We start from the raw sequence: 26184 nt of genomic DNA, 5'->3' as shown, positions 1-26184 counted from the left end.
CCAAACAAACATGCTCTTGTGGGGGAGTTAAACCTGGGCTAGCATGCTTAAAATCCCAACACATAACCACCATGCCAAATATTTCATTTGTTTATCTTTTGCAACACAAAATATTTAACATATATATTATTTCTCTCATACATTTTATCAAATACTTTCTTCATCCCCTCTTGACAGTCTTCAGAGGATGGTTTGTAGAGAGAGAGAAACCTTAGGATTATTTTATTGCATTATGCCTAAATAGAAGACATAATTTGCCAGTTAAAGAATAATCATATCCCATAAATATTGTTGAAATGCCTTCTATTTAGGCATAATGCCAACCAATTCATGGCCCTGTCAAAATTGTTCTAAATACTGCATTGGCAATAATAACAATAAATATCAAAGTCTCATCATCAACTCTAACTCTTAGACATCCAAAAAACAATTCAAATAAAGCTCTTCTTCTCACTTCCTATGGACCCTTAAACTTTGGATTCTGAGACATGGCCATTTTCTATATTCTCAGCACTGGATTCTAGAAGAGAAAATATCATAGTTAGCAACGAGTCCAATGACATGTTAATGTGACACAATTAACCCGCAAAAGCAAATTCAAACTCGAGCAAAACTCAAAAAGGATCTAACAGGCCTGTTTTTTCAAGGGGTCGAAACAATCCATCACTTCGTTAATTATTACTGATTCATCAATATAGGCAAGTTCTTAAACTCTTCCATATAACAAGGGAATTTTGACAAGTATAACTACCAAGAAGTTCTCAAACTCTTCAATATACAAATGACTTTACTTTTGAGAAATATAACTAACAACAAGTTCTCAAACTCTTCACTTTGTTTTTCAAGGGACTTTCGCTTGAAAGGAATATCATTCTCCGTACTTTTAAGACTTATGGTAAATGTAAATCATCAAATATAGGTGAAACCTACACCAAGGACGGAAAGACGAGGAAGAGAGATGAAAAAGATGCATGATTATTTAATTGTTCTTTAGCTAGTTAAAGAATAATCATTTCCCAGAAATATTGTTGAAATGCAGCTATATAGGTAAGAAAAAACCTGTTCCAACACAATTCTTACATGCAAAAAATTCAATTACACTACTTCTACTCTGATTCTTAAAAGACATCAAGGTTCATGTGATATATATATATAAAGCAATATTCTAAAATTAACCAAGCAATCAAATTTCTGTTAATTGAAGAAACCTTTGGGGTTGATCAGCATCAGCTACAGCTTCAACAGGTTCACTCTTCCTCCAGCTCTTTTCAGCCGGGGCATGGCCATTAACGAAGCTTTTCTTTCGTTCTCTCTCTTTCTCCATTACAGTGACCGCTTCTTTGATCTTCATAGCTTCAAGCTTCTCATCAATCTCCTTCCAGTCTTTCCCCTTTCCCTTCAATACCTCCTCTCTCGGTCTCGCCTCACCGAAAGGATTTGCGCCTTTGGGCTTGGGCACCGTCGAGTCCTCCGTCACGGGTATTGTACTTGGCTGAAGAACAATCTTTGGCCTTGCCCCACCACTACCAGCAGCACCACTGCCAGCCTCCTCCTTTTTCTTTCCCCAATTATCCAAATCCCTAGGTGAATCCCTCGATTGCAGTGAATAAAAACTGCTTCTTCTATCAAAACCCGCACCAAATCTCCTAGGCGGCGGTGCACCATTGGGGATTCTATTATTACTCTTACTAGCAGCCCAGTTATCTACCTCATCAGCTTTGGATTGCGAATCGAAAAACCCTCCGCCGCCGCTTCCTCTCTCTCCTCTCAAATCCACCGCCAAATCCATTACCGGTGGGGGTCGATTTCTTAACTGACACCCAATTATCAATCTCATCAGCGCCTGAAGGAGTAATTTCTCTATTGGAATCTCTGTTCGAAACCCTATAAGATCCCCATATACTATTACTCGACGAATCATCTTCGTTAGAATTATTGTATCTCTTCGAACCGTACGATTTACCCGTCGCCGAGCCGGTTACGATCGAGTTCCTCGGGGGCACGTTGGAAAAGGTCGGTGGGGAGCACGAGGAACTCCTCGTGAGTGAGGCATGTAGGCTCGCTCGACTTAGCCAAGCCATTGGTAAATTCAGTAAGGGATACGGTTTGGCCTTTCTTTTTCTTGGCCTTAGTGGTGGCGGCGGCGGCTAAAGAAAGGAAATCGGCCAGCTTTTCGGTGGAAGAATCCCTGACCAGCAAGTGGTGTTCAAATTGCCTAAAATGATTCATGGTGGTTCACCAGTTGTTTATGACAAGAACAAGATGTCGAGGTTTGGGATATTGGAAAATAAGGCCACTGATGCTTCGGGGATGAAGTGGATTGACACGTGTTATCTTTGTATCGGTTAAAAATTGTAATAAAATTAATATAATTATTTTTTAAAAAATTATTTTTGTTGATGTAAATTTGTCATGTCATCACTTTTATATTTGTGACATTCACATAAGCATGCGATTTTATGTAAACATTTCATGTCATCTTCATATATTGATCGTTAATTGACTAACGATTTTCATCTAACAAAGGTGTTTTTTGACTTAAAATGAAATGTCAATGGGTCAAATATTCTAAAAAAAATAATACGGACAAATTTGATATCACTGTCAAATGTTATGATTATTTTGTTGCATTATGCCTTATAAATTTAATTATACTTTTATAATTTTATTTTTTTATATTTAGATTATATAATTTTTTTTATTTGTAAATTCTGTTTCTATTATTATTATTATTATTATTATTATGATTATTTTCTTTGATTTAGAAGATATATATATACCTTCAAGGATTTTAAATATAACTTCTAAGAATTTGAAAACTCTCTTATTAATATTATTAAATAACATATTTCTTGAAAATAAATAAATAATTTGAGAGGGAAATTTCCCTCTATTTATTTTAGAGAAAAATGATTTTTAGGAAAAAAATATTTTTATTTGTTTTATAAATAATGTTTTTCCTAGTTATGCTTTTGTTTAACCGTTTCAAATCAGTGTCCCAACCTTAGTTTTCTTCTTTCATCGTGGAGAGAAAACAAAAAACAGTAATTTTTTTGGGTATAGAATAAAAAATAACATATTAATTTATTTTTTTTGTATAATGTGAACTTTAGGTAAAAAGAAAAAAATAATTTTATTATAAGGGAGATGCAAAAGTATTTTAGACATATATGGGATTCAAATGTATGTTATTAATAATACTAAGATTGTTTCCGTAAACGTAAGGCCACAACAAAGGCTTGGTTAATTTTTCTAGTTAATTTTTCAGTTGCAAGGTGAATCAATTTCAGTTTTTTCTAGTTATTTTTCTTGATAGTTAAATGATATTGTTTGGCAGATAAGAAAGCATAGGATAAGTAAAAAAAAGTTTATCGTTCTGTTTGGGATTGTTTTTTTTATTAATTTATTATCTTTTCTAACACTTATTTAATGCAATTTTGATAGGTTCAGATAATGTTATTTTTAACTTGAAAAAACTGTCAATTGAGACAACACCAATCGAGTCATTTGATAATGAACATAAATTCTTTTTAATCAAATAAATTTATGCACATTATTTTACTTTATCTTAAATTTTAAATTTTATAATAGTTATATATTTACATTTATATATGTAAATATTTTGTTACAATAAAAAGATGTCGTGGAGTGACTAGAGGATCAGAAGCAAAAAAGAGATTGAAACAAAATGGTCAAATTAAAGGTGTAAAAATTTAAAAGAAAAATTGCACGATCCAATTGGTGACGATGAATATCTTCTTCCAATGAAGGTAGGAATTATCACTCGTAATTTTATACCAGCTAATGTATTTTATTGGAAGGGTGTGAAGGATGAAGACAAAGTAACTATGTTCCAAAAAAAATTAAGGTTAGATATATTAATAACTATTATTTTTTTTAATTTTTTATTAATATAATCATGTTTATATTCTTAAAATACTAAATTTGTTTTAACTTTTTTTAGAATGAATTTGACATACCTTTAGATGATCTACGTGCAAAAAATAATAGATAAAATGATAGCAATGAGTTTTATGACATGTAAACACAAATGTCATATGCATTATAAGTAGTTTACTTTTTTGGAAGAATCAGAAGCTAATCCTCCTAATGATGTGAAGATAGATGATTGGAAAAACATGTGCAAACATTTTGAAAGTGACAAATTTTAGGTAAAATATTTTATTATGTTGATTAATTATTTATTCTTTATGAAATAAAATGATCAAAAAATATTATATATTCAAGGTCAAAGCTGTTGGATAGTGTAAATAATCGAATAAAAAAATAAATATCTTTTAGAAAATGTTTTTTTTATATTTGGAAGATATTGAAAAGTAATTGAGATTTTTTTATAACCTCATTTATTTAATACTGATTTACCCCTTATATTTTCCTTATAAATATCAATCTATATTTCACTATTTAAGATACCAACTTTTTCATTTCTCTCTAAAATTCTCTTTTACTTTTATTCAAAAAGAGGAATGTCAAGTGAGTTCCATTTTTTTATTTCGGGTATACAAAACTTGGAAAATTGTGTTAACCTTGCGGGCTAAAAGTTCACTTTCGGTATTATACAAATTCGAACGAAATTGCTACTAAGACAGTTATTACACGACACAGTGATTATATCATTTTATTTTATTTTATTTTATTTTATTTATTTATTCATTTATTATTTATATTAATCAATGTTAACGAAATTGTTTTGTAGCGGTGTTGTCTTCCAATAATTTGTTACGGAATACGGCTATCGGATAGAGCAAAATCGCAACTGATAATTTGAGAAAATAAAAATGAAGATAAAGAAGAAACAAATTTTACATGAAAAACCCCTAAATAATATATGGTAAAAACCACGGGCAACAGTAGAAGAATTTCACTATGAGAAAACATGAATTACAACTTCTCTCGATCTAACAAGGAGAAAACAATGATAATTCTCTCTTGATAAAAAGGAGAAAACAACTCTCAAGAAACTCTCTAAATTCTCTAGTATTGGGAGAAAGCTAGAATGCTTTGGGATGGTTTTGAAGCTAAATGAGCTAGGGTATTATAGTTGAAGCTTAAGGACTAATCTTATAAATACCCTAAAATACAATGACTAAATTATAATTATCCCTTTACAATAAATCAACAAATGCTGTCACTTTTTGACAAGCCTAATTCGGTGCATTTATTGTGCACACTTTCAGTGCATAGTCAACAATCTCCCACTTGAAGATTTGATTGAAACAATCATATCTTCACATCATTTTTTCTACCTTGTACCTTTATGTTGCTTACATCTCTGACAGGCCACAGGAGGATCGACACCAACTGAATTTATCAGCATTGATTGCCTTCGTCATGAAATATATTATGTTGTCTTTGGTATGGATCTTTTGCATATCTATTGTCCCTTCAACCACCTTTTCACGAATGAAATGATATTAAACTCGTATGTGCTTTGTCCTTTAATGAAATGTTGGATTCCTTGCTAAATGCAAGGCGCTTTGATTGTCACAAAACATAGAGACATACTCTTGATTGTGCCCAAGCTCATTCAATAGCATCTTCAACCATATTGCTTCTTTACTGGCTTGTGTAGTTGCTACATATTCTGCTTCTGTTGTGGGCATAGCCACAACTGACTGTAATTTTGAAACCCAGCTTACAGCTCCACCAGTAATTTTGAACACATATCCCATAGTAGATTTGATTTTATCCAAATCTCCTGCATAGTCAGAATCAACATACCCATTGATAAGTAAGTTTGATCCTCCATAAAAAAATGCAACATTTAAGGTCCCTTTGATGTATCTTAGGATCCTCTTTACTGTATTCCAATGCTCTTTGTATGGATTTTCCATGTACCGACTAACCACTCCCACTACTTGTGCAATGTATGGTCTTGTGCATATCATAACGAACATTAAACTTCCCACTGGTTATGCATACGGTACTCGAGACATCTCCATCCTCTCTTCTTCACTGCTAGGACTCATACTGGAGGATAATTTGAAGTTAATAGGAAGAGGGGTAGAAATTGACTTACAATCTTGCATGTTGAATCGTGACAAGATCTTCTTCAAATAATTCTTTTGTGAAAGTCAAATCTTCATATTACTTCTATCTCGGTGAATTTGCATCTCTAGAATCTTGTTTGCTGATCTCAAGTCCTTCATTTCAAATTCCCTAGCCAGTTGTACCTTCAATTCTTCAATATGATCTTTGTTGGGTCCTGCAACCAACATGCCATCCACATACAACAACAATATAACAAAATTGTTATCACTAAACCTCTTAAAATAAGCACAAGGGTCTGCATTAAGTCTATTGTATCCAAGACACATAATGAAGGAATCAAATCTCTTATACCAATACTTCAGCACCTGCTTTAGACCGTACAGAGATTTGTTCAACCTGCAAACCAAGTTATTCTTTTCTTCTTCTTCAAAACCTTCAAGCTGGAGCATATAAATTTCTTTTTCAAGATGTCCATGAAGAAAAATCACCTTAACATCTAGCTACTCTAGATGTAAATTCAATGTAGCACATATTGCCAAGACTACTCGAACTATTATTAGTCGAACCACAGGAGAAAATATTTCATTGAAATCAAGACCTTTTTTTAGCATATCTTTTGACCACCAGTCTTGCACGATACCTCTTAACTTGATCGTCACCATTTCACTTGATTTTGAAGACCCATTTATTACCAATTGGCTTCCTTCCTTGTGGTAGTGGCACAAGGTCCCATGTATTATTTTTATGAAGGACTTCAATTTCTTTTTGGATCGCCATCATCCACAGTGAAGCATTTGAGCTGGTTATTGTCTCCTGGTATGTTGATGGCTCACCGTCCCTGTTAAAAGGTAGTATGCAATATTTCCTTCTATAACATAATCTGAGTGCCAATTGGGACGTCTTCTCATACGATCTTATTGACGAGTTGTTAGAGCTTCAGAATTCTCTGGTTCTTGTTCATCATGTGCTGGTTCTACTTCAGAAAAATCTCCTTGTTCAAACTCATTTTCCACATGTATATGCATAATCTCTGACTTTTTAGTGTTATCATCTTCTCCTTTTTCTTGTAGTTTATCTTCTACAAATATAGCATCCCTTTACTCCATCAGCATACCCCAAGAATTTTCATTTCCTGGATTTTGGATCCAACTTTGAAATTTATTAGGAGTTGTACATCACGTATACAATACTTCCAAATACATGGAGCTTTGAATAATCAGCTAGTTTACCAGTCCACATCTCAATTGGTGTCTTCAGCTTTATTGTAGTTGATGGAGCTCGATTCACCAAATAACAGGCGGTATTGATTGTTTCTGCCCAGAATAATTTTTCTCGGCCTGCATCCCTTAACATTGCTCTTGTTCTTTCTAACAAGGTTTTGTTCATCCACTCTACCACTCCATTTTGTTGAGGAGTGTTTGCCACTGTGAACTGTCTTTTGATGCCTTCTTTCCAGCAAAAGTCATCAAATCATTCGCTTGAGTATTCTCCTCCATTATCTGTTCTGAAACACTTGATCTTATTTCCATAATCAAGTTCCACCCGTGCTTTGAAGTTTTTGAAAGTTGAAAACACGTCGGACTTCTTTTTAATAGGGTACACCCAACATCTCCTGGAGTAGTCATCAATAAATGAGACAAAGTATTTTTCTCCACCTAGGGATGTAACTGGTGCTTGTCATACGTCAGAGTGAACAAATTCTAGAACACTTTTGCCTCTAGAATTTGATATGTTGAATTTCAACCGGTGCTGCTTACTTGTTATGCAATGCTCACACAATGTAAGTGATACAGCATTGCATAATTTGAACTACATGAGGCAATAGAGGCTTCTGCTTCTAGCAAAGTCTCTCCCTTCAGCATGTACAAGTTTGATGCTATCTTTTCGCCTTTCATCGCCACAAGCACTCTACGAAACTCCTTCATGATTCCTTTACGTGTTTCAATATTGCTTTCATTATTATCCAATAATCCGTATGATAATAAATTTTTCTGCAGGCCTTTCACGTATCGCACATCTCGAACAACTTTAATTGTTCCATCATACATCTTCAATTTGATGGTTCCCACGCAAACGATCTCTAAGGCATGATCATTACAACTATACACAAATCCTCTTGAGACAGGTTCATAATGATGGAACCATTCTCTTCTTGAGGTCATGTGATATGTTTCTCTCGAATCAATGAGCCATATATCTGCATATTTCTTTCTACCTTCCATGGTGGTTGATGCTTCACAACATAGAGCATCTCCATCATCTGAAGTGTTTGCGGTATTGCCTTGTGGATTGGAGTTTTTATTTAGACTCCAACAATCCTTCTTCAAGTGACCCTTCTTTCCACAGTTGTAGCACTTTAAATTCTTCTTGCTTCTCGACTTCGATCTACCATATTTGTGACTGTTGCTTTAGCCACGTTTTATTGATCTCCCTCTCATCGTTGTCAACGCTTCTGCTTGTTGCACATTTACTTGTCTGTCTTCCTTGTTCTTGCGCTGATTTTCTTCTTGTAGAACAACAGCTGCAATGTCATCGAAGACTAGATTGGTGACATTACTGTTTGTCAAGTTGATGATGAGTTGATCATACGAATCAGGTAGACTTTGAAGTAGAAGTTCAACACGTTCTTGTTCTCCTATTGTACATCTTAAGGATGTAAGCTGAGAAAATAAAGTGTTCAGCGTGTTTAAGTGCTCTGTCACTGAAGTAGATTCTGGCATTCGGAGAGTATACAATTTCCTCTTAAGGAAAATTTTATTGTGCAATGATGTGGCCTCGTACAATTTGGTGAGATGATCCCATATCTCCTTAGTTGTCTTCTTCTCCTCGATGCTTGACAATACTTCATCTGCTAATGCTAGATGAAAATTTTCCATATCATTCTCGTCCATTTCGATCCATTTGTTGTCATCTGTGAAATCTACTGACCTTTCACTGATAGCTGCTAGACAACCGTCTTTCCTCAGGATGACCTTCATCTTCAATTTTCACAATGAGAAATTTCTCCCATTGAACTTTTCAATATCAAATTTCGTTGTCGTAGCTTCTATAACGGATAACTCCTACTATTTCACTATAGTGAATAGTTCTCTGGAACCTTCAAAGAATGGATAATACCTTCTTACTTTCTTATGTTGGAGGATCCACCTTTTGGTGGCAACCACAAAGACAATAAGTAGATATTACACACTCAAATCTAGTTTTGATACCAATTGTTGCGGAATACGGCTATCGGATAGAGCAAAATCACAACTGATAATTTGAGAAAATAAAAATGAAGATAAAGAAAACACATATTTTACGTGAAAAAACCCTTAAATAATATAGGGTAAAAACCACGGGCAACGTAGAAGAATTTCACTATGAGAAAATAGGAATTACAACTTCTCTCGATCTAACAATGAGAAAACAATGATAATTCTCTCTTGATAAAAATGAGAAAACAACTCTAAGAAACTCTCTAAATTCTCTAGTATTGAGAGAAAGCTAGAATGCTTTGAGATGGTTTTGAAACTAAATGAACTAGGGTATTTATAGTTGAAGCTTAAGGACTAATATTATAAATACCCTAAAATACAATGACTAAATTGTATTTATCCCTTTACAATAAATCAACAAATGCTGCCACTTTTTGACAAGCCTAATTCGGTGCATTTATTGTGCGCACTTTCGGTGCATAGTCAACATAATTTAGATACAATTTTTATACTGCTGATAAATGTTGTGATGGAGATCGACAAGAAATATAAGAAAGTCATTTTGTAGAAACAAGCTCCAGTGTGGCCATCTTGAGCACGAGAGAGTTTTTTAAATGAATTGTGTTTAGTTGCTCTTCGGTTTATAGATGCTTTCAATGCATGAGGAGCATAGTTGTGATTTATTTATTATTTTTTAACAGTTTAAAATTTTGCAAACTTGTTCTTTAAAATTGGCCATCGTCTGGCATTTGATATGGAGTGGAATGTGAATAGAGGCTACTACAAATCAAAGTGTCATATAATCAAGGAATTCAAATAAATAAAATAAAATAAGGGAAAGTTAGACTAGTCAAGCCGAGATTCAATGAGTTTTTGGTAGTCCCAGCATTTCACCCCTTGTATCTTAAATATATATATATATATATATATCAGGGGTGGACCCACGTGGTCCTATAGGTAGCAAATGCACATCTATTTTCTTTGAAAAGTTATCAATAATTTAATGTATTATATTAAAAAAAGAAAATTCTGCACACTCATTTTTTTGATGTTGTGTTGTTTAAGATGCATGAGAAGTTTGTATTGATTAAAATATTATTTACTTTTAACTTTTGCATCATCATTTCTTCAATGCTGCACAATCATTTTTTGAGTGTTATGTTGTTTAACGTGAATGAGAAGCTTATAATGATTAAAATATTATTTATTTTTAGCTTTTACATTATCATTTCTTCACCTTTTTAATTTTTCACTTTTCTTACTTCCAATTCCAAAGCTTCTATTTTGTTTTTCTTCAATAAAAAAATTTACACTCTGCCAAGCTTCTGTTTTATTTCTTCACTTTCTCATTTTGCTTTAGTCTGAACCAACATTTCAACGTTATTCACCGGTTATACTCAGGTGAACTTCCTCATCTAAGTTTCCTACAAGCTGTTGCTCCTCTTTTATTTGTAGGTTCTTCACTTATTCTCTTATTCTTTTAAATAAAGTTAAATTTATTTTTTAGTTTTTAAATTTTTTAAATTTATTTTTTAATTTGAGTGAGTTAAATTAAGAGATTAAATTAAATTTTGGATTCAATTTGATAGATTTTGGTTATTTTGTGAAGAATATTTGAATATTGAATTGTGATACATGAAAATGAAATTATGAATATATATTTTTAAGGATGAGAAAAAAATTATATTAAATTTGTGTAATTTAAATTATGAATATTTGTCTAATTAATAATTATTGTAATTTGTAAATTTTGTAATTGTAGTAGTGAGAAGATGAATGATGAAGAGATTAAACCTCAACGAAAGAAGAATAGAACATTGGATTGGTTTATTCAAAAGTCTAAAAATGATTATGCAAGTTCTTCCCAAGTGTCAATTTGTGTCTCATCACCAACTCAACCTTCAACAACCCAAGCCGAGCAAGAATTTGCATCAAGGGAGATGGAGGGTGTAAGGTGGTTCTCCCTCAAGGGATTATGCAAGTTCTTCCCAAGTGCCAATTTTTGTACTTTTTGAATGAATTGTATTTTGGATTGTGGATTATGTAGCTTTTTTTATTAATGAATATTATAAAATTTATTTTAGACCCCATTTTCAAATTTTTGAATCTACCACTTGTATGTATGTATGTATTTGATGACTAATCGAGAATTATGAGTTGGCCCATTTTGTTTTTTATTTGGCCCAGGTTTGAAATTAACGATATTGTTGACAGTTCAAGTGACAGAAGTGCAAGGATATTCAAACACATGCACGTCCATGGTTTTTCTTTTATTTATTATTATTATTATTTTTATGTTTTGATCTTAGATGATGCAGTTGGCTCTTTATTTATTGACGTCGACATAACGTTAATAATATGGTTTGGCTTCAAGTGAGAATGTCGTGGAGCAAAAAATGGGTGTGACTAGTTGCCTTCTCAGGTCAACGTGCATGCTGAACCAAAGACATTGTTGGAGCCAATTAATGTTAGTTGAGAGTCATGGTGGGTCCAGATACAATCTCACAATTTCGTGGTTTTGGCGTTTACGCATGATCCTATTTTCGAACAATAAAGAATTCACTTTTTTTAAGAGGTAATTATTTTCATTTCATCCTTTATTTTAAATATATTTAATTTAGTCCCTTTATTGGTAAATAAGTTGCATCTTTAGCACTTATAATTGTTAATTTATTCAATTAGGTCCTCAAATTTTTAATTAGTACCCTGGAATTTTAATTCTTGTTTTATGAGGGACCGAATTGAATGGTGAATGTCACTAAAAGGACTTTGAAGTTTGATTATAAAATTCAAAGGTTTGGCTTTTTGAGGCAAATACTTCGAGACCAAATCGGAAGAAGTTGCATCACAAGTAGAATTTAAAGATCAAATTTTGAAGTGTTGCATATCTGAATTCACGAGCAATCTTTCAATTTGATGGGAATAAAGGAACAAATATAAGAAAGTTATCTTTTGATTATTTTCCTTTATGAAATTTATTTCATTATTGATACTAATTATGTTGAAATTTTCTTTGAATTTAGAATCAATAGATTTAAAAGATGCGGTAACTCAAAGAAGTAAATGATACGATAAATTCACTTTGATTAAAGTTGACGAGGAGAGAACATGAGCTAAAGACATCTTAAAGAAGAATAAATCTACTTTGTTGTTATATTTCAACATACAATATCATATTATTTAGACTTATTGCATTCTCATCTCTGTTTGTTACCGCATGAAATTGTTTAAGGCTTTCTAGGTAGTCTTTAAAATATAGTGAGAATCTTTTGAAAATTTAAAGACTTAGACTAGATTAAATGATTAGTTAAAGCCTAATTATTGTATGCTTATGGGTAAGAAATATTAAGCATAAATTATTATGAGATCTTTTATATGCTTACTTGAAAAGTAGTGTGATAGAATAAGAGTGCATATCTATGATTGGTTCTGGAAAAGACTGATATTTAGGTGTGCCTAGTGCGCCACCTCTTTTTTCAGGTACCTACCAGATGCACTATTATTTTTTATGCTCACTATTTCAGTTCATAAAACATTATGACTGATATATATATATATATATATATATATATATATATATATATATATATATATATATATATATATATATATATATATATATATATATATTTCATAATCTTATTAAGATAAGACTTTTAGTCATAGTAGATGAAGTGTCAATGATCTCTTCAAAGTTAATATTTGATTAATGTGATAGACGATGCAACTAAAATTTTTTGTAGCTATTAAATTTTTATTATTATACTCCTTAATTGGGAAAGAAGAAATGATAGTCTATCCATGTGATTTTATGTTTAAAAACTTGGCATGAATTTACTCTAATTTAATTGAGTAAAGTTGAAGGAGAACATTGTTTAGATGTCTTATAAGATATTAATTTAGACACCTTGAGGTTAGAGAATTTGGGGGTAATTTGAAATTCCCTATCCTATAAATGTTATAGTATGTGGGGGTGTCTAAAACAAATCAATGATTTCATGTATTATGAAGCATATAAGTTTATAAATTATATGTTTGAGAATATCTATTTAAAATTGCATGAAACTAAGAGAATTTAGTCTTATTAGTTTAGAAATCTTGAATGATACATGTGAAATCATAGTAGGTATATGTTTATCTAAGTAGAGAAACTTTTTTGAAAGCTTGTAAAAATTCATTTTAATTGCTCTACTACGAAGCTTGAGATGACAAGTCTTGACTTAGTTAGGCAAGAGATTGAATACCTTAGGAATCTATCTTATTAAAATCCTCAAAGAGAGAAAATTATTTATTCTTTGAGTTTTTTACGTGGCTCATAGGATAACATGTGAATGGTTTAAAATCATATATACAGTGAAAAATAAGGCATAAGTTCGTAAAATAAGATTATAGCACTTTAAGGTATAGGAGGATTGAAGAGAATTTATATTAGTCTTTAACTTAAAAGTTAAAATGAAAAGTGATTTGTGATTTATCAAGAGGATAGGTCTTAAACCCATTTGATTGAAGAATTCATGGTGGACACCCAACATAGTCTTCTAAGTTCAATGTGGTCAAACGAAGCCATGGAAAAACTCATAGTGTGCATTCTTATCTATCCCTATGAAAAATAATGTATATGCATAAGGATGACCTTTTGCTCTTAATGGGTTTATAGCCCAGATTTTGGGTGGTCCTAGTGAGAATGACTTAATGAATCCACCGACCTGAAAGGATGACCTTTACAATTTCAATGAATTCATAGCTCAAGATTTGAGTGGTCCTAGTAAGACAGACTTGATGAATTCACTAACTTGAGATGTTGAGTCTTAAGCTCTTAATGGGTTAATATACCAGCATTTGGGTGGTCCTTGTGAGATTAACTTGATGAATTCATCGAATCTTAAAAAAGAAGTTGAGCTTTCTAAATGCTCTTAATGGTTTCATATCCTCGATTTGGGTGGTTTATATTGAGATAAAATTGATGAAATCACCTACGTAAATGTGAAGAACTAGCCAACTTTTATGAAACATATTGGGTTGCCTTTCTAGAGCACTTAGTAACATCCCGGGGTATATTGGCTAAACTGATTGATCTATCGCGGAGCTCAATTGGATATGAGATTACTCGTATGTCATAAGTTTACTCTTATTTTAACAAGTTCAAGATTAGTTCACTTGTTAAGAGAGGAATTGCTTATTTCTCTATGTATTAGTTCAAATCTAACATATACTAGTGCTTAATCGACTAATTTCATTGTTGTTTTTTTCTCGTTTTTAATAATCTTTTATTTATTTGCATTAGTGGGGTATTTTTGGATAATGCAAATAATTGAATAAAAATAAAATATCTTTTAGAAAATATTTTTTTTTATATTTGGAAGATATTGAAAAGTAGTTGAGATTTGTTGATAATCGTATTTTTATTACTCATTTACCCCTTATATTTTCCTTATAAATATTAATATTTCACAATTTGAGATACCAATTTCTTCTTTTCTCTCTACAATTCTCTTTTACTTTTATTCAAAAAGAGCAATGCCAAGTGAGTTTCAATTCCTTATTTCAGGTGTACGAAATTTGGAAAATTGTGTTAACCTTAGGGGGCAACGTCCACTTTCGGGATTACACCAATCCGAGCGAAATTGCTTCTAAGGCAGTGATTACATGGCATAGTGATTATATCATTTTATTTTATTTATTCATTTATTATTTATGTTAGTCAATGTTAACGGAATTATTTTGTAGTAGTATTATTTTCCAACAAAAACAAAACAAATAAGAACAATAGGGAAAAAAATGATGATTCCACATACTTCAGGTTCAAAATCATTTGTCCAACAAATTTATGAATTGGTATGTTGTGAATTTATTTATTTTATATTTTATTTAGAATGTAGTTAGTCAATAAATTATTTTTTCTTTAATTTTATATTTGGGTTTTTTAAATTGTTTTAATTTAAAAGAATATCCAAGAAAATATTGATGATCATTCAGAAGAACCATATATGAAGTCTGCTGAAATGAAACTGTATTATGATGCTCATCATAAGAAAGATATACATAGATTAACCAATAAGTTGAAGAGAACTATGTAAGATTTTGTTTGTCTAAAATATAATTTTTGTTTATTAAATGTTTCAACCTTTTGATTTATTTCACTTATATTTATAGGAAAAAATGAGAACAATCTTAAATAAAGAAACTGAGAAATGCATTAAAGTGAATGTGTGTAAAATTTTGAAGAAGGTTTTAAATTCAAAATAAGATTACATTCGTGGATTTTTTCATGAAGTGAAGTCAAGTAATTCTAAAGAATTAGAATTGAAAATATGCTTTAGATGCTGAAAGGGTTGAGAATGAAAACAAACCCAAGAATTAGTAGTTCTACTACAATGTCAAAATGTCAAAATTCTTGATCAGAATGCAACAATTAATGAGTTGAATGAAAAGAAAAATGCTCTCCAAAGTCATATTCAACAATTGCTTCAAAAGATTTGGAGGAAAAACTTCTGCTTGACTATTTGAGGTAATGTTATAATTTAATTTTTAATAAAAATATATTTTATATGCTATTTTTAAAATATTTATTACACATTTAATATAATTTAATATTTTTTTTATTTAAATTCATGTGTGGAAGGATTTATGGATCGTCATAGTGGGTTTTAATTTATTTTTATTTCTATAAAGCAACTTTATGTTTTTAGAAAATTTCATTCTAAAGTTTTTATGTTTATTCTAAACATTTTGTGTTTATTTTAATGATATTTAATATTGATTTATTTATTCCCAATAACATATTAAATTTAGAAAAAATAAAAAATTATGCCAAATTTATTTATTCATAATATTTTCTCAAAATAATAAATTATGACAAATTTATTTAATTATGATAATAATTTTCAATAAATATAAATTTCTCAATATAAAACTTTATGACAAGTGATATTTTTTTATGATAATAAATTATAAAAAAATTATTTAATCACAATAAAAATATTGAATTTTGTCAAAATAAAAAAACGTGTCAAATTAATTTAGTCATAATAGTTTCTCAGAATACCAAATTATGACAAATTTATTTAATTATAATAAAATTTTATAAAACAAATAAATTTCTTAATATAAAAAATTATGAAAAATAATATTTTTCACAATAATAAATTGTAGCAATTTTATTTAGTCACAATAAAATAATAAATTTAGTCAAAATAAGAAATTTTGTCAATTTTATTTAGTCACAATATTTTCTGAAAATAAAAAAATTTGATATTTTGGTGATAATAGAAATTTATGAAAAATATTAATTTTTCAATATAAAAAATTATGACAAATAATATTCTTTCACAATAAAAAATTGTAACAAATTTATATAGTAACAATAACCTATTAAATGAAGTCAAAATAAGAAATTTTGTCAAATATATTTAGTCACAATATTTTCTCAAAATAACAAATTATGATAAATTTATTTAGTCATAAATAATTTATTTCACAATAAAAGAATTGCAATAAATTTATTTAGTCACAAAAAACATTTTATAAGTAACATTTACTGACATTTACTGACGAAATAGAAATAGTGAGAAAATAATTTTTGTTGTAATATGTATTTTTGTCACAAAAATCCTTTATATTTGATGTTAAAATATAAGTTAATTATGACAAAATATACTTCTCGTGATTGAATAGTTAATTTATTGTGACAAATATTTTGTCGTAATAAGTTACTTATAGTAATAAAATTTTATTGTTACAAAAAAAAGTATAAAATGACAACAAAGACAATTTTGTCACAATATACTTTACATGATGAGGTTGTTCTAACAAACAAGATAACAAATAAAATTTTTCAAAAAAATATATTGTGACAAATTTAGTACTTTTATTAATAAATAATTTTGTTGTAACAATAGAAATTTCTTGTAGTTCTTCTTCGGCATGCATTGAAAAAGACTCACCTAATTCTTATCAGAAATCACGTATATGATTCCAGCATCTAACCACTTGATAACTTCTTTCCTAACAACCTCTTCCATAATAGGGTTCAATCTCCTTTGTTAATCAACAAAATTGCTATTCGGATCCTATAGTAATATTTTGTGTATACAAAAGGCTTGACTAATATCTTTGATGTCAACAATGCTCTAACCAATTGCTCGCTTATGATGCTTTAGAACATTGAGTAACTTTTCTTCATGTGATATTTCGAGCTTTGCAGTAACAATAACAGACAATGCCCCATTTTTTTCTCAATAAATACGTACTTCAAGTGATTAGGAAAAGGTTTTAATTCAAGGGTAGATGATTCTTCAAAAGAAGGACAAGAAACTTTGATAGACCTACTCGAAAGATCCAATGACTCAAAATATTACAAGTATTTTCCTTCAACTTCATCAATCTTTAATGTTCTCTGTATATCTCTATTGTCACAGTAGTAACAACTGCATCAATGTTGTGACATTCATCCATATGTTCTATATCAGTGATGTCAATAGAATGGCATTCGACATGATCATTATCGTGTTATTAAGACACATAGTAAGTTCTCCCTTTTCAACATTAATTAATGCTCTACCATACCAAGGAATTGTTGGCCAAGTATGATTGATACATCCTTGTCAGCTTCATAGTCCAAAATAATGAAATTGATAGCAAAAACGAACATATTCACTCGGAATATCATGTTATCAACTATGCCATTGGGGTGTACTAAAATAATCAGTAAGTTGAAGTGTCACAGTGGTAAGTCTTTCTTCCCCACTTCCAAATTTCCTAAAAATGAACAATAAAATAAAATTAATATTGTCACCGAAATCACACAATGCCCTTCTTAAAATTGATCACCAATAATACAAAGAATATTAAAACTCTTATATCCTTTAATTTGGGTGGCAATCTAGTTGTAGCCATAGCACTACATCCTTCAATAAGTACGACAGTTTCAAGTTCACCAAGAATTTGCTTCTTCAAAATTATTTCCTTCATGAACTTGACATAATTCTAATTTTGCTCTAATACTTCAATCAATTGAATGTTAATTATAAATTTCTTCATAACATCAATGAACTTCCTAAGTTGTTGGTCCTTCTTGGTCTTCTTAAGTCATTGAGGAAATGGATGCGGAGGTCTAGGTTTTGGTTGCAAAGGCAATGGTGGCGACATCATAGGCGGTAGTGTTGTTGGCAATTAATCTGAATTATTACTCTATTTGACATCCTTTGAAATGAAATCAATGTTGGGTATCTTAATCTTTATTTCCAGCTCCTTTTTTTTTATTACTTTACAAGCCTCTCATCATTTTCCTTTTTTATTCTCATCATTTTTCCCATGGTGAAGTCCACTATATATTGTGATGGCTTTGCAATTCCCATTGTATTGATCTTTCCCATGTGCTTTAGGAACTTCAGTGTAATACTATAACACTCTAATCAGTCTGACTTAAAGATCGAATGATTAAAATGTCACATAGGACCACTAAAGTGGCTAACCCAAAAATTTTCTTTAAACATTTATAAATTGATATTGAATCATAATGAAATATCATCCAATTAAAAACAAGAAATAATAGTAAGGTTAAAGTTTACATCAGGAAGCTCCCGAATACGTCCAAAATAATAATACAACGTTTGAAACCAAAATAGAGTTATGACTGAATACACGAAGGTCTATAAATAGTAAATGACCTCTAAAATTTAAATTAAGACATCCTTTGAAGCCTCAGTTGGTTTGTATCACTGGTGACGATAAAGTTCCTCTAACAGACTCCTAAGAACCTGCACACAAAAACACATTCCGAACATTGAGCTTACGAGCTCAATGTCACACTATAATTATACTATACTATATGCATTCACTACATGATCATACTAGTGGTATAGGTATGAACACATAAGGATGTTGGCATGCAAGGCTGATGTAGGCATCATGATGTGGCTGAGGGTCCTGCATCTTAGGACGCACACCCCTCTAGCATACCTAAGATACCCTTGGGTATCAACATGATATCTGGAACTGCTTTAAAAACGTACACTCGACTAGCTCATTCCTAAGAGTCTTGGGGTATCTGCACCTAGCCAGCAACTGAGTGCTATGGTACTAGCTGAGTTATATCTAGATATTCTAATATGTAAGACAATTGTAAACTACTAAAGTAACCCGAGTGTCCAAGTTGTTTCTCGAGCAACAATCAAGGCTAGTTTTATGTGGTCATAGCTAATATTGTTTCTAGTTGTAACTGCATTTATTATTGTTCTCATTTGTTGTCTTATTTCAGTAACGTTTTGATGGTATTATGCCCCTTGAGTCTAACACTTTAATCATTTGGGTTTCTTGCCCAAAACTGTGCAATGGTACCGATACTGTGCTCTTTAATATCGGTAGTGGTCATTGAGTATCGATACTCACCCTTAGTACATATACTAAATGGCTATTGGAGTCTGAGGGGAATAGGTGAATCGATACTCTTAGTTGTTTCTCGAGCAACAATCAAGGCTAGTTTTATGTGGTCATAGCTAATATTGTTTCTAGTTGTAACTGCATTTATTATTGTTCTCATTTGTTGTCTTATTTCAGTAACGTTTTGATGGTATTATGCCCCTTGAGTCTAACACTTTAATCATTTGGGTTTCTTGCCCAAAACTGTGCAATGGTATCGATACTGTGCTCTTTAATATCGGTAGTGGTCATTGAGTATCGATACTCACCCTTAGTACATATACTAAATGGCTATTGGAATATGAGGGGAATAGGTGAATCGATACTCTTAGTTAGAGTATCGATACTTCTAAACTGGGGTATTAATACTATCATGAATATTGATACCAAATTTTGCTTTGATATTTTGAAAAACGGCTCAGTATGATACGCTACTAAGAGTATTGATACTATACCATCAGTATCGATACTCCCATGAGTACCGATACCAAAATTGGCTACTGAAATTTGCTAAGTGAACTCAATATCAATACCCCTCTTGTGAGTATAGATACTCATCCAACAATATCGATACTCGATGAACAGGTATTGATACACCTAGCCAAAAATATTTTTAATTTATTATTTAAATACTTAGCTTGTATCTTATTTCTTTTGAAGGTACATAGTCGACCACACCTAAAGGAGCTGATTTAAGCTAAATGATGAAGTCTAAAGTAAGGAGACTCATATAAGAACACTCAGGGAAGCATAAATAACAATTGGTCAAAAGTTATCATATGACATGTGAGCTCATAGCTGGATTGAACTGAAGATTTGAGCTAGAAGATGACTTTATTTCAGCTGGGGAGATGCACCATCAACATCACCATTCAGAATACTTGAAATATATGTTAAGTCAAATTTTCATAAATCATACATTTTCGTGAAGAGGTGCCTTTCTCGGAGATGACTTTTCACAAGGAGTTGCAAAAACACTCATCTTAATACAACTCACCTATGGCCACCTCAGCTCCAGCTCATTCACCTTAGAACTAGCTCAATCATGAAGGGTTACATTTCAACCATTGTGACCTTTCATGAATGTTGCTTTCCATGAAGAAACCATAACATCTAGGTGCACGTTGGTGAAGATTTTTCATCAAAATGAGGCCTAAATCTCGAAGAGGTATGAGACAGGCATCATGACCATTCGGCCACCCGCCACACGCCATGCACAAGGAGTCTTTGGAGCCAATATGAACCAACATCTCACCATTCGGCCAAGGAAGGTTCCATGCATATGTTAGCCGAATCATTAAGTCTCTTTATGAATAGATAGTTGAACCAACATGAAGGCCAAGAGACTTGTTCATTCATTTTAATAGTCATGTATCTTAATTAAGACATGTACTTAGATGTGTTGAGATTTTGCGGAAGCTCGAATCGACGATTGAAACGGTTCGCAATGAGGGTTGAAACGGTTTTTGTGTTTAGGGAGCAAGGAGATTGAAAGATAGAAAATTGCACAGTGATTTATAGTGGTTCGACTTTTCAACCAAGTCTACATCCATTACCTTAGCTATCCACACTAAGGATTTTCCAACAAATTCACTAATTTGTTCTTTCTTTTTCAAGGACAAAGAGATAACCTTTACAAACTCCCTAGTTTTTCACGGGATAAACTAGAACATTTCCCCTTTACAAAAGGATAAAAGAAGTAAACAAATAAATCTCTCTAAGGTAGGTGTTTATAAGAATTAAGCTCACAAGAACAAAAATATTTACAAGAGAAAGGAAAATAAGATTGAAAAACTCTTCTCTTGTGATTGATTGCTTGGATAGGTGTTCTATGTATTCTTCAAGTGTCCTTAGCTTGTATTTATAGCTTGAAATGAGTTTAAAGTCATATATAGCCATTAGGAATGTTTTGGAGCCGTTGGGGATTTATTTTCTGCAAAATAAAACTACCTAGAACAAGTGTATCGATACACTCTCAAGGTGTATCGGTACCCCTTCATAAAATTCAAATTTTATGACCATTGGGCTGAAATTATTGTAGCAGTGTACTGATACACTGTAGCAGTGTACTGATATACTGTAGCAGTATCGATACACATTTTACATTCAATGTTTTTGAGCATCGGTACTGTTCATTATTGTTCACACAGTATCGATACTATTTATACATTACCGATACTATTCATACAGTACAGTACTATTCACAAAAACATTTTTGTGCTCAATTCCAAATTAAATGGACTTTGAATTATTTTTGTAAACTTTGAAAAATTTGAATAAATTCAATTCAAGTCCAAAAATATTTTGCCATAAATTGTTATATCAAAACATAGTTCAACAAGATGAATGGGCACATATCTATTCGGCCAGCCCTCTCAACTTCTATAAATAGATAGGCTTAATTCATTTGTAACACACATTTGATATATACAACTTATTTTGTGAGAAATCTCTCTCCAAGTTCTTTTAAAAACTATATCGATTAAACAAGTATAATTCTATCTACTTGTGGCATCACTTCTTTTACTTGATACTTATAATTCCTTGTTTCCATAACTAGTGGGTTTAAATCCTAAACACCACCCCTTATTCAAGTTTGCAAAGTGTAGGGTTATACTTTCTATAGTATAGTTTATTCTTTAACTTGTCTAAGATATTATCCTTGTTCATCTTCATCACCATCCTTTTATTTCATCTTCCATTACCATTCTCTCAACAAACAACCATCTTCAGTAACCTACATTGTTGTGCACTCAACTACATCAAGGCCATCTTTAACAACAACATCATTTGAAGGCCACCATTGCCATACTTCTTCTGCAGCAATGCTAATCATTCTTCATCCCTATTTCATTTCTATTTAATTTCCAAATTATCATTTATATATTAATCTATTTCTTTTCCTTGTTTAATTGCAACCATACTTATTAAGTCAGGAGCAATATTTGCTATCATTTCCTATATCGGGACATCAATAAGGATATCCATCATATTCTTCATTGAGGGCGTAGATAGGATTACATCAAGTAGTAATTAGAGAATAGTTGGAAGAGATTAGCAACTTCATTTTGGCGTGCAACATCAAAAGCAAAACAAAAACAAAAGCAAGTGCAAAAAGGAAGCAAGGATCATTTATTAATTCAAAGGATTCAAAAGAAAAACACAAAAGAAAAAGAAATATCCGGCAAACAAAATCAAAGAAAATATGCATTACAAAGTCAAAACAAGAACGGTGGAGGCTTATTATCAACCTTACTGAAGAGATAACCTTATTATGTCTCGGAAGGGAAAGGTTATGAGTATTGTTCTTGGTTTGTAAGTCACCATTTCTCTTTTCTTTTCTTTCTTATTCAAAACCTTTTCTTCATTTATAACCCCTTCTTCTTTCTTTTGTTTACATTTGTCTTCATTGCCTTCTATTTCATTTCTCTCCTAATCAAGTTATTATAGTGACACACAAGTTCAAGGTTTGCTTGCCATAATCTTGAGTTATTTCTTCAAATGACTTAACAAGAGAGATTAAGTGGTAAAAGGAAAATTTGAGTGGGTAAGACCAGCAGGGGAATTGATAAAAGCCAATATATATATATATTCCTGAGTACAAACACAAGAGTTGAGTGGAGTGATCTATCAACTTTCTTTAGAGTGAAATTGTGAGGTTTTATGAGTGTGCTGGTAAGGTTTTTTATTTATTATTATTACTAACAATGTCTCAAGATTTCTCAGATCTTCCAACAACTTCAAGACAAGTTCTTGTTGTTAAAAGAACTTTAAATCTTCAAGCCATGGAGGACCATCAGAGAGAAAACATCTTCCACACCCGTTGTCATGTAAACAACAAGGTTTATGCCATGGTTATCAACGAAAGAAGTTGTACCAACGTCGCAAGCACAACTATGATGGACAAACTTAGATTAAAGACGGTCAAACAGCCAAGCCCGTATAAACTACAATGGCTGAATGATGGAGGAGAAGTAAAAGTCACCAAGCAAGTTTCAGTTCCATTCTCAATCGAAAAATATCAAGACAAAGTCCTGTGTGATGTTGTACCAATAGATGTGTGACATCCACTCTTAGGGAGACCATGTCAATTCGATAAAAGAGACATGCACGATGGCTACACATTCTGATACTCTTTCTTCCACAATGAAAGGAAAGTCATTTTGACTCCACTTTCACCAAGCCAAGTAACTGAGGACCATAATACTTTGAAAGAAGCATTGAGGCATCCAAATCTTCTAAAAATGAGGAACTTAAAAAGATGAACATATATGCTGGAGGAAGTGACATCAGGAAGCATCTTTCAACCCATAAAGCTTTAATTGTACTTATGTACAATGAGAGTTTTATTTTAACTAACCCTCCAGAAGGCTTGCCTTCTCCTATTCTTAATTTGTTGAAGGAATTTGAAGAATTGTTTCCCGAGGACATTCCTAGTGGTTTACCACCCATCAAAATAATTGAGCACCAAATCGATTTCATCCCTGGTGCAACCATTCCAAACCGACCAGCATACAGGAGCAATCCTGAATAAACTAAATAACTTCAAAAGCAAGTTGGAGAGTTAATGAAAAAGGGGTACATTCGTGAAAGCTTGAGCCCATATGTCGTTCCTATCCTATTTGTCCCAAACAAAAATGGTTTATGGTGGATATATGTGGATTTTCGCGCAATCAACCAAATCACCATTAAATACCGACATCCTATACTAAGGTTAGATGACATGTTGGACAAATTGAGTGGTGCCCCCATTTTCTCCAAGATTGATCTCAAGAGTGGCATCACCAAACCAGGATGAGGGAAGGTGATGAATGGTTGATGATGCCTTTTGGCTTAACCAACGCACCCAACACCTTAATGAGATTGATGAATCATGTTATCCGGCCCTTCATTGGTAAGTTTGTGTAGTTTATTTTGATGATATTTTAATCTACAACCAAAACATGATACACGTGTACAACACTTAAGGTTTGTACTTGAAACTTTACAAAAGGAAAAGTTATATGCTAATCTTAAGAAATGTGTTTTCTGTACTAACAGTCTTTCCTTCTTAGGATTTATTGTGAGTTCATAGGGATTGCAGGTTGATCATGAGAAAATTAAGGTCATCTAGGAGTTGCCAACGCCTACTTCAATCAGTCAAGTCTGAAGTTTTCATGGACTTGCAAAGCTTTTATAAAAGTTTTTTTTCCAACTTTAGTTCTATTGTCACCCCCTTAACAGGGATCATTAAAAAGAATTCCACCTTTACATGTGGAAAAGAACAAGAAGATGCCTTCAATAAGATGAAGGAATGTTTGACAAAGACACCCTTACTTGCATCTCCAAAATTTGATAAGACTTTTTGAAGTGGAGTGTGATGTATCCGGCATTGGAATTGGTGTTGTTCTAACTCAAGAGGGATGACCAATTGCATATTTCAGCAAAAAGCTAAGTGGTGCTTCAATTACCCAACTTATGATAAAGAGATGTATTCTCTCATTAGGGCACTTGAAGTTTGGCAGCACTATCTTTTGCCAAAGGAGTTTGCTATTCACACGGACCATGAAGCTTTGAAACTCATCAAAGGCCAGCACAAGTTGAACAAATACCATGCCAAATGGGTAGAATTTTTGGATTCCTTTCCATACGTGATTCGCTATAAGAAAGGTAAGGAAAATTTTATGGTAGATGCACTCTCCATAAGGTACGTACTCCTTAATACTCTTGATTCAAATATACTTGGCTTTTCGTTTATCAAAGACTATTATGTTACTAAACATGACTTTGGAGAAAGGTATAAGTCTTATGATAAAGGAGCAGATGAGACGTTATAAAAGCATGAAGGGTACTTATTCAAGGATGAGCATCTATGCATTCCACAAGGGTCACTTTGAGAAGTACTTGTTTGAGAGGCACATGACAGAAGACTTATGGGGCATTTCGGAGTAAATAAAACGTTAGCAACATTGAAGAAACATCTTTATTAGCCAAAATTAAAAAGAGAATTTGAAAGAGTATGTGAAAGATGCCTCATTTGCAGACAGGCAAAATCAAAAGTTATGCCCCATGGTCTATACATGCCTCTTCCAATTGCAAAGGAGCTTTGGGTGGATATATCCATGGATTTTGTGATGGGATTACCAAGGACAAAGAATGGATGAGACTCTATATTCGTGGTAGTTGATCGATTCTCCAATATGGCACATTTCATTCTATTCCACAAGACTAATGACGCAACTCATGTGGCCAATTTGTTCTTCAAAGAGATGATAAGGCCACATGGTATTCCAAGGACCATAGTCCCCGACAGGGATGTAAAACTCCTTAGTCATTTCTGGAGGACGTTATTGAACAAAATCGGAACTAAGTTACTATTATCTATAACATGCCATCCACAAACTGACGGATAAACAGAGGTGGTGAATAGGGTACTATCAACGTTATTGAGATCCATTATTAAGAAAAATATCAAGGCCTGGGAGAAATGCTAGCCACATGTGGCATTTGCTTACAATCTATCCGTTCATTCTGCAACAAAAATGTCACCATTTACGGTAGTATATGGATTTAATCC

The 26184-nt window shown here is 32.1% G+C and overlaps 1 pseudogene; it reads right to left on the bottom strand.

Annotated features, from left to right (window-relative positions):
- Positions 1-1117: 1117 nt before the first annotated feature.
- LOC120186264 lies at positions 1118-2239 on the bottom strand (annotated as a pseudogene).
- Positions 2240-26184: the final 23945 nt, after the last annotated feature.

This window comes from Hibiscus syriacus, unplaced genomic scaffold, assembly GCF_006381635.1.
Source record: "Hibiscus syriacus cultivar Baekdansim isolate YM2019G1 unplaced genomic scaffold, ASM638163v2 tig00004013_pilon, whole genome shotgun sequence".
Classification (NCBI taxonomy): Eukaryota; Viridiplantae; Streptophyta; class Magnoliopsida; order Malvales; family Malvaceae; genus Hibiscus; species Hibiscus syriacus.
Note: the sequence above shows the minus strand (reverse complement) of the source record. Positions and strands in the feature narration are given on the sequence as shown.